Here is a 13,488-nt window from a genome sequence, read left to right as displayed (position 1 = left end):
CAACCTTCCCAAGTTCTCTCACGTCACCCCGCTCCTCCGCTCCCTCCACTGGCTTCCAGTTGAAGCTCGCATCCGCTACAAGACCATGGTGCTTGCCTACGGAGCTGTGAGGGGAACGGCACCTCAGTACCTCCAGGCTCTGATCAGGCCCTACACCCAAACAAGGGCACTGCGTTCATCCACCTCTGGCCTGCTCGCCTCCCTACCACTGAGGAAGTACAGTTCCCGCTCAGCCCAGTCAAAACTGTTCGCTGCTCTGGCCCCCCAATGGTGGAACAAACTCCCTCACGACGCCAGGACAGCGGAGTCAATCACCACCTTCCGGAGACACCTGAAACCCCACCTCTTTAAGGAATACCTAGGATAGGATAAAGTAATCCCTCTCACCCCCCCTCCCCCTTAAAAGATTTAGATGCACTACTGTTCCACTGGATGGCATAAGGTGAATGCACCAATTTGTAAGTCGCTCTGGATAAGAGCGTCTGCTAAATGACTTAAATGTAAATGTAATGTAAGATCTTTGGAGGGAGTTGAAAGTCCGTGTTGCCCAGCAACAGCCCCAAAACATCACTGCTCTGGAGATCTGCATGGAGGAATGGGCCAAAATACCAGCAACAGTGTGTGAAAACCTTGTGAAGACTTACAGAAAACGTTCGACCTCTGTCATTGCCAACAAAGGGTATATAACAAAGTATTGAGATCAACTTTTGTTATTGACCAAATACTTATTTTCCACCATAATTTGCATATACATTCATAACAATATGTGATTTTCTGGATTTTTAAAATAATTTTGTCTCTCATAGTTAAAGTGTACCTATGATGAAAATTACAGCCCTCTCTCATCTTTTTAAGTGAGAGAACTTAATTGGTGGCTGACTAAATACTTTTTTGTACTACTGTAAGTACAGTAGTATTCTATAGTAAACTGTAGTATGTTTTCATGTCGGTATGGGAGAAGGAAATACAGTGCATTGCAGAAGTATTCATCCCCCTTGGCGTTTTTTCTATTTTGTAGCATGTAATATAAATATATTTTTATTTGGATTTCATGTAATAGACATACACAAAATAGTCCAAAGACATCAAGTGAAATGAAAAAATTTACTTGTTTCAAAAATTCTAAAAAATAAAAATGTAAAAGTGGTGCATGCATATGTTTTCACACCCTTTGCTATGAAGACCCTAAATGTGTTATTTATATAATTTTTTTCACCTTTATTTAACCAGGTAGGCAAGTTGAGAAAGTTGAGAAGTCCTCATTTACAATTGCAACCTGGCCAAGATAAAGCAAAGCAGTTCAACACATACAACAACACAGAGTTACACATGGAGCAAAACAAACATACAGTCAATAATGGAGTAGAGAAATTAGTCTATATACAATGTGAGAAAATGAGGTGAGAAAAGGGAGGTAAAGGCAAAAAAGGCCATGGTGGTGAAGTAAACACAATATAGCAAGTAAAACACTGGAATGGTAGATTTGCAGTGGAAGAATGTGCAAAGTAGAGATAGAAATAATGGGGTGCAAAGGAGCAAAATAAATAAATACAGTAGGGGGAGAGGTAGTTGTTTGGGCTATATTATAGATGGGCTATGTACAGGTACAGTAGTCTGTGAGCTGCTCTGACAGCTGGTGCTTAAAGCTAGTGAGGGAGATAAGTGTTTCCAGTTTCAGAGATTTTTGTAGTTCGTTCCAGTCATTGGCAGCAGAGAACTGGAAAGAGAGGTGACCAACGGAAGAATTGGTTTTGGGGGTGACCAGAGAGATATATCTGCTGGAGCGCGTGCTACAGGTGGGTGCTGCTATGGTGACCAGCGAGCTGAGATAAGGGGGCTTTAGCAGGGTCTTGTAGATGACCCGGAGCCAGTGGGTTTGGCGACGAGTATTAAGCGAGGGCCAGCCAACGAGAGCGTACAGGTCGCAGTGGTAGGTAGTATATGGGGCTTTGGTGACAAAACGGATGGCACTGTGATGGACTGCATCCAATTTATTGAGTAGGGTATTGGAGGCTATTTTGTAAATGAAATTGCCGAAGTTGAGGATTGGTAGGATGGTCAGTTTTACGAGGGTATGTTTGGCAGCATGAGTGAAGGATGCTGTGTTGCGAAATAGGAATCCAATTCTAGATTTAACTGATGTGAGTCTGGAAGGAGAGTTTACAGTCTAACCAGACACCTAGGTATTTGTTTTTGTCCACATATTCTAAGTCAGAACCGTCCAGAGTAGTGATGTTGGACGTGCGGGCAGGTGCAGGCAGAGATCAGTTGAAGAGCAGCATTTAGTTTTACTTGTATTTAAGAGCAATTGGTGACCACGGAAGGAGGGTTGTATGGCATTGAAGCTCGACTGGAGAGTTGTTAACACAGTGTCCAAAGAAGGGCCAGAAGTATACCGAATGGTGTCGTCTGCATAGAGGTGAATCAGAGACTCACCAGCAGCAAGAGCGACAACATTGCTGTATACAGAGAAGGAAGTCGGTTTAAGAATTTAACCCTGTGGCACCCCCATAGAGACTACCAGAGGCCCGGACAACAGGCCCTCCGATTTGACACACTGAACTCTATCAAATAAGTAGTTGGTGAACCAATCATTTGAGAAACCAAGGCTATCGAGTCTGCCGATGAGGATGTGGCGATTGACAGAGTCGAAAGCCTTGGCCAGCTCAATGAATACAGCTGCACAGTGTTGTTTCTTATCGATGGTGGTTATCGTAATCGTTTAGGACCTTGAGCGTGGCTGAGGTGCACCCATGACCAGCTTGCATAGCGGAGAAGGTATGGTGGGATTTGAAATGGTCGGTAATCTGTTCGTTGGCTTTTGAAGACCTTAGGAAGGCAGGGTAGGATAGAAATAGGTTTGTAGCAGTTTGTGTCAAGTTTCCCCCCCTTTTTATTTTTTATTTATTTTACTAGGCAAGTCAGTTAAGAACAAATTCTTATTTTCAATGACGGCCTAGGAATAGTGTGTTAACTGCCTGTTCAGGGGCAGAATGACAGATTTGTCCCTTGTCAGATCGGGGACTTGAACTTGCAACCTTTCGGTTACTAGTCCAACGCTCTAACCACTAGGCTACCCTGCCGCCCCCTTGAAGAGGGGGATGACTGCAGCTGCTTTCCAATCTTTGGGAATCTCAGATGACATGAAAGAGATGTTGAACAGGCTAGTAATAGGGGTTGCAGCGATTTCGGCAGATAATTTTAGAAAGAAAGGGTCCAGGTTGTCTAGCCCGGATTATTTGTAGGGGTCCAGATTTTGCAGCTCTTTCAGAACATCAGCTGACTGGATTTGGGAGAAGGAGAAATGGGGAAGGCTTGGGTGAGTTGCTGTGGGGGTGCAGTGCTGTTGACCAGGGTAGGGGTAGCCAGGTGGAAAGTATGGCCAGCCGTAGAAAAATGCTTATTGAAATTCTCAATTATAGTGGATTTATCAGTGGTGACAGTGTTTAAATAAGGTCAGGTGCAACCAATTACTTTCAGAAGTCACATAATAAGATAAATAAAGTCCACCTGTGTGCAATCTAAGTGTCACATGATCTGTCACATGATCTCCGCATACCTGTTCTGAAAGTTACCAGATTCTGCAGCACCGCTAAGCAACCGGCACCATGAAGACCAAGGACAGGGAAAAAGTTGTGGAAAAAGTTGTGGAGAGGTACATATCAGGGTTGGGTTATAAATAAATATCAGAAACTTTAAACATCCCACGGAGCACCATTAAATCCATTATTAAATTTAAAGAATTTGGCACCACATCAAACCTGCCAAGAGAGGGCCTCCCAACAAAACTCATGGACCAGGTAAGTAGGGCATTAAATCAGAGGCAAGAAAGAAACTAAAATAAGCAAACACATTTGGTGTTCGACAAAAGGCAATTGGGAGACTCCCCAAAAATATGGAAGAAGGTCCTCTGGTCAGATGAGACTAAAATTGATATTTTTGGCCATCAAGGAAAACGCTGTGTCCGGCGAAAACCCAAAACTTCCATCACCCCGGGAATACCATCCCTGTTTTTCATCGGCAGGGACTTAGAAAATGGTAAGAATTTAAGGAATGATGGATGGCGCTAAAAATAGGGATATTATTGAGGGGAAACCTGTTTAAGTCTTCCAGAGATTTGAGACTGGGATGGAGGTTCAGCTTCCAGCAGGACAATGGCCCTAGGCATATTACTAAAGCAACACTCAAGTGGTTAAAGGGGAAACATTTAAATGTATTTAAATGCCTAGTCAAAGCCCAGACCTATGACTGCTGTATGTCAGCGGAACCCCTCCAACTTGAAGGAGCTGGAGCAGTTTTGCCTTGAAGAATGGGAAAAACCCAGTGGCTAGATGTGCCAAGCTTAGAGACATACCCCAAGAGACTTGCAGCTGTAATTTCTGCAAAAGGTGGCTCTACAAAGTATTGACTTTGGAGGGGTGAATAGTTATATGCACATTCCAGTTTTCCATGTTGTGTTAAAATTAATTGATACAACCCCCCCCCCCCCCAAACATCTATTTCTATTCCAGGTTGTAATGCAACGAAATAGGAAAAATGCCAAGGGGGTGAATACGTTCGCAAGCCACTGTACATAGTATCAGGAATCAAGGTAAGACCCAGATGCAGATTGTGATGAAGTAACAATGGTTATTACAGTAATAGAGGCAAAGATACAGGTTGGCAGGCAGGCTCAGCATCAGGCTGAGTGGTCAGGAGGGTGGGTACAGGGTCAGGACCTGCAAGGATCAAAAACCAGGAGGACGAGTAAAGAGAGACTGGGGAAAAGCAGGAGCTGACACAAAAACGCTGGTTGGCTTGACGAACTGGCTACAGACAAACAGAGAACACAGGGGATAATGGGGAAGATTGGCAACACCTGGAGGGGATGAAGATAATCACAAAGACAGGTGTGGCAGATAGCTATAGAAACTTGACGTCTTCCACTCTTCAATCGGTTGTTTCTGACTGCTTTGCCAACATACAAAATATTCATGCATATCAGTACCATGGTAACAGTGACTTATTTCATTTATGTTTACTTTGGAAAATATAATCCACATTTCAAAGAGACTTAGCTGTTACAAAGGATCTACAAATGGAGAGTATATCTTAGTTTTCAAGAATGAGTCAAATAAAATTAGATTTGTCACATCCAGCTAATACAACTTTACCATGAAAAGCTTTCTGGCTTTCTGGTGCTTTGGAAAGGCTTTTCATACTAACAATCTGGTAGACTCCAGGCCTTGTTTGTTACATGTTTATGTTAGGGTCCTTGTCCATGTACTTTGGTTAATCTGTTGATAATATCTCAACTGGAGTTGCGTCTCTTTCTCTCTCTCTCCTGACTTCTGAGAGTGCAGTCCTTGTGGCTAGAAGCGGCTCGTGAGAAAATGAAGTGGGGAAATATACGTGTCTGGTGTTCAGAACTGGATAATGTTGCACTTGTTCTGTATAATTGGACTGGAATAGCATTGCAATTTATGACTGGAGAGCAAGAGGCTCGACTGGTGAACGTGCAAATGTGCATCAGAAAAACTCCCATGTTAAACAATTCTTGACGAGGGAAAATACTTTTAGTTCATTAGCAACTCATTTGCATGTTTTATCCCCCATATAAAATATATTAAATTCTAAATTAAATCTAGTTCTGCTGTTATAGAAATGTTCTTATTGTTCCTTTTGGTTATTTAGAGTCTGAATGGGTTTCTGTGTGGCCCTTTATTAACTTCTTGACGCTACCCATCACTTAAGCAGGATAATTGTCATCAGCAAATAAATAGCATAGACCCTCAGTCAAATAATATTACAAAAAATATTCATATGGATTAAATCACAAGTGCAATATTGCAAAACACAGTTTAGCCTTTTGTTAATCTACCCGTCATCTCAGATTTTGAAATTATGCTTTACATCGAAAGCAATCCAAGCGTTTGTGTAAGTTTATCGATCGCATGACAAAACATTAAGTACACTTAGCATCATGTAGCTTTGTCACGAAAATCAGAAAAGCAATCAAATTAATCGTTTACCTTTGATGATCTTCGGATGTTTTCACTCACGAGACTCCCGGTTACGCAACAAATGTTCCTTTTGTTCCATAAAGATTATTTTTATATCCAAAATACCTCCGTTTGTTTGGCGCATTATGTTCAGAAATCCACATTAAAGAGTGGTCACGACAATGCAGACAAATTCCAAATAATATCCGTAATGTCCACAGAAACATGTCAAATGTTTTTTGTAATCAATCCCCAGGTTGTTTTTAAAATATATAATCAATAATATATCAACCGCAAATGTCTTTCACAGTAGGAGAGGAAAAAACAATAGCTGTCCAAATTCTGTTTCGTGAGCAAAACTCATGTGACCACTTGACGCGATGTTATGGTCCAGGCTCATTTTTCTAAATAAAAGCCTGAAAATATGTCTGAAGACTGTTGAAACCTTGAGAAAGCGATAGGAAAAGGAATCTGGTTGAATGGAGCAATGGGAGGCTATGGAACATGGAGTTTTCAAAATAGAAGCCACTTCCTGGTTTGATTTTTCTCAGGGTTTCGCCTGCAGTATCAGTTCTGTTATACTGACAGACAATAATTTTGGGAAACTTTAGAGTGTTTTCTATCCTAATCTGTCAATTATATGCATATTCTAACATCTGGTCCTGAGAAATAGGCTGTTTACTTTGGGAATGTTATTTTTCCAAACATAAAAATAGTGCCCCCTAGCTTCAAGAGGTTGTGTTTTAGACATTTTTTTCAAAACCAGAGACTATTCATCAATAAAGCTAAACTGTAATATACCATAATTTTGTAATCTGAACATCCTTTCCTTCAAAATTGTGGTCTGTTCAGTTGATAGTTGGGAATGACGTGTGTGTGGGTTCTGAATCCTGTATCTTCCTTTCTATCAGGCTCCATCTGTGTTTCAGAGTGCTGGCTTACTCCCCAAACATCTCTTTCGACATGTCAGTCCTGCATTCCTGGATGTTACCAACACTGACAGGAAATTATGCAATGAATGAAGTGGCGGGGGGCACAGGGAGAGAGAGACGGGTGGAATTCGAAAGAAAGTGATCATGGTTGATTGGCTGTCTGGACAAAGGCCAAGGTGAGGTGAAAGGAGGGAGGGGCGTTATAAGGCTCCCTTGGTGCCATTTGGAGGGGGTCAAGAAGATGCCAGCTCCATGACTCCCAGTGTGTGTTTGTTTGTGTGTGTGTACTTGTTTTCCTACCTTATCAGGACCCTAAAATCCTAACAATTCACCCAAATGACCTGACAAGGTTGGAAAACTAAAAATGTTGAAAAGTCAGACATTTTTAATGACCTGAATTAGTTAAAAATGCTATTTAAAGCTTAAGATTTAGGCTTTGGGGTTAGGTTTAGGTTTAGGGGTTAGGGAAAATTGGATTTGTAATGGTCAAACATTTGGACTCCCCAAAAAGTCCAGAAATTTCACGAAAATAAAGCTGTGTACATGTATCTGTGCAAATGTGTGAGTGCGTCTGTGTGTGTATGCATGCTAAGTGTGGGATTGTGTGTGTGTGCCTAGCGTGAGGTAACACTCCAACCTCACACTGAGAGCAGTCATTTGGAGGGGGATGGTGATGGTGCTTTCTGGTTGCGGTTTCAATTAAGCCATTGAGTGTGTGGAGAGCCCGTCACTGTCTGTTCAATACCACATGGACTGCATTTACACAGGCAACCCAATTCTGATATTTTTGTTTCACTAATTGGTATTTTGACCAATTCGATCAGCTTTGAAAAAGCTCATGTGATCGGTCAAAAGGCCGAGGTCAAAAGACCTAAAAGACCAATTAGTGGAAATAAATGTAGAGGTATAGAGGTCTATGACGAGGAGTGTAGACAACAGGTGGGAGTCATTAGCTAAAGGACATAGCGAGGATACCGGCCCAGTCTTTGGAGGAAAGCCTAATGACTGTCAAAATACCAGACTTTGTAAGGAGATGGTCGAACATTGTGCAACTGTAATCAGTGGCACACCGAGTCAGACCCCATTCCAGTTGGAAATGGTCCGTTTGCTCTTTTACTGTACTGAACTATAGTTCAGAAGTATATTTTGTCTAGAAAGGCTTTGTCTACAACACCTGCTAAAATGCAAACACTAACGTATGCACACACACACACACTCATCTTTCAGGATGCATGTTTCTTTCTTCAGGAGCGAACTACCCCTCCCGGATCCGGGAGAATTGTCATCAACTACACTAATTAGCATAACGCAATGGAAAAAAAATCTTACGCGATAATATTCATATTCATGAAATCACAAGTGAAATATAGTGAAACACAGCTTAGCCTTTTGTTAATCACCCTGTTATCTCAGATTTTGAATTTATGATTTACAGCCAAAGCAAGACATGCATTTGTCTAAGTTTATCGATTGCCTAGCATAGCATTATGTCCAGCTAGCTGCAGGAAGCTTGGTCACAAAAATCAGAAAAGCAATCAAAAGAAATCGTTTACCTTTGATGAGCTTCGGATGTTTTCACTCACGAGACTCCCAGTTAGACAGCAAATGTTCATTTTGTTCCATAAAGATGATTTTTATAGCTGAAATACCTCCTTTTCTTGTTCACATTTTGTTAAGAAATCCACCGGAAATAGCGGTCACGACAACGCCGAAAAAAAATACAAATTAGATCCATAATATCGACAGAAACATGGCAAACGTTTTTTATAATCAATCCTCAAGGTGTTTTTCAAATATCTATTGGATAATATATCAACCGGGACAATTGGCTTTTCACTAGGAGCGAAAGGAACAATGGCCACCTTTGTCTATTACGCACAAATCACTCTGAGAGCCACCACCTGACCATTGACGCAATGTTGTTGTTCACGCTCATTTTTCAAAATAAAAGCCTGAAACTATGTCTAGTGACTGTAGACACATTAGGGAAGCCATAGAAAAATGAATCTGGTTGATATCCCTTTCAATGGTCAATAGGGATGCATAGGAACGCAGAGGTTTCAAAATAAGAGTCACTTCCTGATTTTTCTCAGGCTTTCGCCTGCAATATCAGTTCTATTATACTCACAGACAATATTTTTACAGTTTTGGAAACTGTAGAATGTTTTCTATCCTAAGCTGTCAATTATATGCATATTCTATTATGTGATCCTGAGAAATAGCCTGTTTACTTTGGGAACGTTATTTACCAAAAATGAAAATAGTGCCCCCTAGCCTTAAGAGGTTTTAACTGACATTTTCATACCAATGTTTGCTGAGACAGATAGACAGAATCGTCTAGAATGTCATTGTATGCTGTAGCATTAAGATTTCCCTTCACTGGAAGAAGGGGCCTAGCCCGAACCATGAAAAACAGCCCCAGACCATTATTGCTCCTCCACCAAACTTTATTGTTGCATTATGCATTGGGGCAGGTAGCGTTCTCCTGGCATCCACAAACCCAGATTAGTATGCCGGACTGCCAGAGGGTAAAGCGTGCAATGGCAGCCAGCTTTACACCACTCCAGCCAACAGTTAGAAAGGTGGCATCCTATGACGGTGCATTTAACATTTACATTTAAGTCATTTAGCAGACGCTCTTATCCAGAGCGACTTACAAATTGGTGCATTCACCTTATGACATCCAGTGGTGCCACGCTGAAAGTCACTCTTTCAGTATGGGCAATTCAGTACAGGCAATTCTACTGACAGTTTTTGTGTATGGAGATTGCATGGCTGTTTGCTCGATTCTATACACCTGTCAGCAATGGGCGTGGCTGAAATGGCCAAATCCACAAATTTTGAAGGTGTGTCCACATACCGTGGGCGGCAGCGTGGTTAGAGCATTGGACTAGTAACTGAAAGGTTGCAAGAACAAATCTCCAGGCTGACAAGGTACAACATCTGTCGTTCTACCCCTGAACAAGGCAGTTAACCCACTGTTCCTAGGCAGTCATTGAAAATAAGAATTTGTTCTTAACTGACTTTCCTAGTTAAATAAAGGTAAAATAAATACCTATGGCCATGTAGTGTATTCCTCAACATGGTCGTAACCTGCCATTGGATACAAATTATAGAACAATTGTGCATGTCAAGTTATAGTCGAATACTGTATGGAAAATTATATTTACCGTCTACTTTTCTTTCTAATCAGCACTTCAAAACCAACAATTTTGAAATGTGTATCTTGTATTTTTAGCTATTGGATTAAATGGTAGTTTAACTGACTTACTGGTGAGCCTATCATTATCTGATGTATTTGGTAACTACACAAAATGTTCTCATGATATTCTCCGGAAAACTTTGACTTTTCATGAATGACTCAGACGAAAGATGTGTTAAACTCCAAAGAACGTTCTGAACGGTAGGGGACATTAAGAGTTCTGTACTTAGAAAATATACCTTACATCTGAAAAATGTGCCAAAGTGATAGAAAAACAAACTGTATTATTACTCGTCATACTATGCCTCTCTCACTTTTTCCACGTATACAGTATGATGATTAAGTTAATAGGGAAAGAGATGGTAAGATGGTTAAGATGGTTCGAGGTGGGAAAAAGGGACTGAGGAGGCAGATGCAGATCAGACAGCTTGGAGAACAGCGTGTGATCGCGGTTGTCACTTCTCCTTCCCCCGGCCTGTACATTGGCAGAGGCCCATGGTGAGTAGATCGGTTACCTGGTCATCTGTTTAGCTCTGCTGGGGCATGAGGGGACCGGCACCGCAGGTCTCCACGGCTCTTCAAAGGCCAGGCAATCTGCTCGGCTTGTAGTGAGCCTGCCCGTTAGTCACACTCTGAGACACACACACACATACAGATTTGGACACACACACTCAAAACTCAGAAACACCTGCATTCATACACTCACTCGTACACATACCTGTGCACGAAAACACACACTTTGTAAATCTCTGCAGGTTTCATCCCTGTCCTTCCGCCCTACCCTCTTTAACTATTTTGTCAACTGACTATGGAAAGTCAGGTGAGCACCATTCGAACAGAAACCGGGAGGAACGGATGGCATCTTCACTAAATTGTTGAACAAAACTTACTTAATTTAGGGAATTACATTAAGTGAGTTTAAAAAGCACCCAGTAGGTGTTCAAATATAATAAGAATCACTTCACAACAATTTAAGACTAAAAACAATAATATCAGCGAACAAAGCCTACTTTTCCAGGAAGTTAACATTGTTATTTCTCGAGGTCACTACCTCCTACGCTCATTGGCAGTATGTTAGCAATCTGCATGGACCTACTTCCTCTGTGCATGTGCTCTGTGATACCGCAGTGATCAAGTGTGTGTGTGTGTGTGTGTGTGTGTGTGTGTGTCTGTGTGTGTGTGTGTGTGTGTGTGTATGTGTGTGTGAAAGACAGACAGACCAGGTTTTTTTGAAGCGTTAGATTGATGGAAGTCGAGATGGAGTTGCGTAGGTTTTAAAAGGAACAGCATATTTTTTTTCTGCCTGGAAGTTCGATGTTTCCGTGTATATACCCATAACTTATGGTCAGAGTGTAATGTAATAGCATGAATCAAAGTTGTTAGTCTAAATGCATTGCATGGAGATGTAATAACAGCCTAAGCATATACATTTCAGACCCATTACATTTTTACACATTTTGTTAGGTTACAGCCTTGTTCTAAAATTGATTAAATTATGTTTTTCCCTCATCAATCTACCCCATAATGACAAAGCAAAAACAGGTTTTAAAAAATCTGAAATATCACATAGGATTCAGACCCTTTACTCAGTACTTTGTTGAAGCACCTTTGGCACCAAATACAGCATTGAGTCTTCTTGGATATGACGCAACAAGCTTGGCACACCTGTATCTGGGGAGTTTCTCCCATTCTTCTCTGCAGATCCTCTCAAGCTTTGTTACGTTGGATGGGGGAGCGTTGCTAGCGTTTTCAGATCTCTCCAGAGATTTTAGATCGGGTTCAAGTCTGGGCTCTGGCTGGGCCACTCAAGGACATTCAGAGACTTGTCCCGAAGCCACCACTGCATTATCTTGGCAGTGTGCTTAGGGTCATTGTCCTGTTGGAAGGAGGACCTTCGCCCCCAGTCTGAGGTCCTGAGCGCTCAGGAGCGGGTTTTCCTCAATGATTTCTCTGTACTTTGGTCGATCCTGACTAGTCTCCCAGTCCCTGCCAGTGAAAAACACTCCACAACATGATGCTACCACCCCGATGCTTCACCATAGGGATGGTGCCAGGTTTCCTCCAGATGTGACGCTTGGCAGTCAGGCCAAAGAGTTGAACTTGGTTTCATCAGACTAGAGTACCTTGTTTCTCATGGTCTGAGAGTCTTTAGGTGCCTTGTGGCAAACTCCAAGTGGGCTGTAATGTGCCTTTTACTGAGGATTGGCTTCCGTCTGACCAATCTACAAAAAAAGGAGTGATTGGAGGAGTGCTGCAGAGCTGGTGATCCTTCTGAAAGGTTCTCCCATCTCCACAGCGGAACTCTAGAGCTCTGTCACCTCCTTGAACAAGGCCCTTTTCGCCAGATTACTCAGTTTGGCCAGGCGGCCAGATCTAGGAAGAGTCTTGGTGGTTCCAAACCTCAATTTAAGAGCGATGGAAGCCACTGTTCCTGGGGAGCTCTACTGACAATTCCTTCAACCTCATGTCTTGATTTTTGCTCTGACATGCACTGTCAACTGTGGGACCTTGTATAGACAGAGGTGTGTCTTTCCAAATAATGTCCAATCAATTGAATTTCCCACAGGTGGACTCCAATTGAGTTGTAGAAACATCTCAATGATGATCAATGGAAACATAATGGACCTAAGCTCAATTTAGAGTATCTTAGCAAAAGGCCTGAATACTTATATAAATAAGGTATTTGTTTTTTTTTTAAATTTGCACAAATTCCTTAACCTGTTTTCACTTTGTCATTATGGGTTGCTGTGTGTAGATTTCTGAGTAATTAAAAAAAATCAATTTTAGAATAAGGCTGTAATGCAACAAAACATTGAAAAAGTCAAGGGGTTTGAGACCTATCATTGCACTGGATTATCATGAGTCTCATAGTTAAGTAATGGTTATGCTGTATGTAACATATAAGTAACACACTTTCATGGAAGGCGGCTCTGGATATTGCCTCACCAATAGTATATATGTCCATGCAATGGCAAATAACCATTCCAGGCTAGGCAGTCAATCCTTTGGTGGAAATCTCACCCCCAGCTCCCTCTTACACAATACATTATACATACCCTGCTGGTCATGACTTACTTTCAGAGAAGATAAACATAATAATTTACCTGTCCTGTAGGCACCAAAACAGGTGTTTCACTGACCCGCCTATTTTTGTAATGTTGTGGTGAGGGATGGGGAAGGAATAGGGGGCGTGACCGCTTCCTCGATGACGTAGCTTTTCCAAGGAGAGTTGTGTGCGTGTGTGTATGCGTCAGGATCTATCAGGCCCCGGTTGACTCTAATAAAAGTAACTCTGACAGGACAGATTATAGTACACCCCCACCTTCTCCCACCCCCTCTAGTGCAGCACCCTCAGATGGTACCCCCTCCGGAG

The sequence above is a fragment of the Oncorhynchus nerka genome, linkage group LG12 (genome assembly GCF_034236695.1).
Source record: "Oncorhynchus nerka isolate Pitt River linkage group LG12, Oner_Uvic_2.0, whole genome shotgun sequence".
Classification (NCBI taxonomy): domain Eukaryota; kingdom Metazoa; phylum Chordata; class Actinopteri; order Salmoniformes; family Salmonidae; genus Oncorhynchus; species Oncorhynchus nerka.
This window is presented reverse-complemented; position numbering follows the sequence as displayed.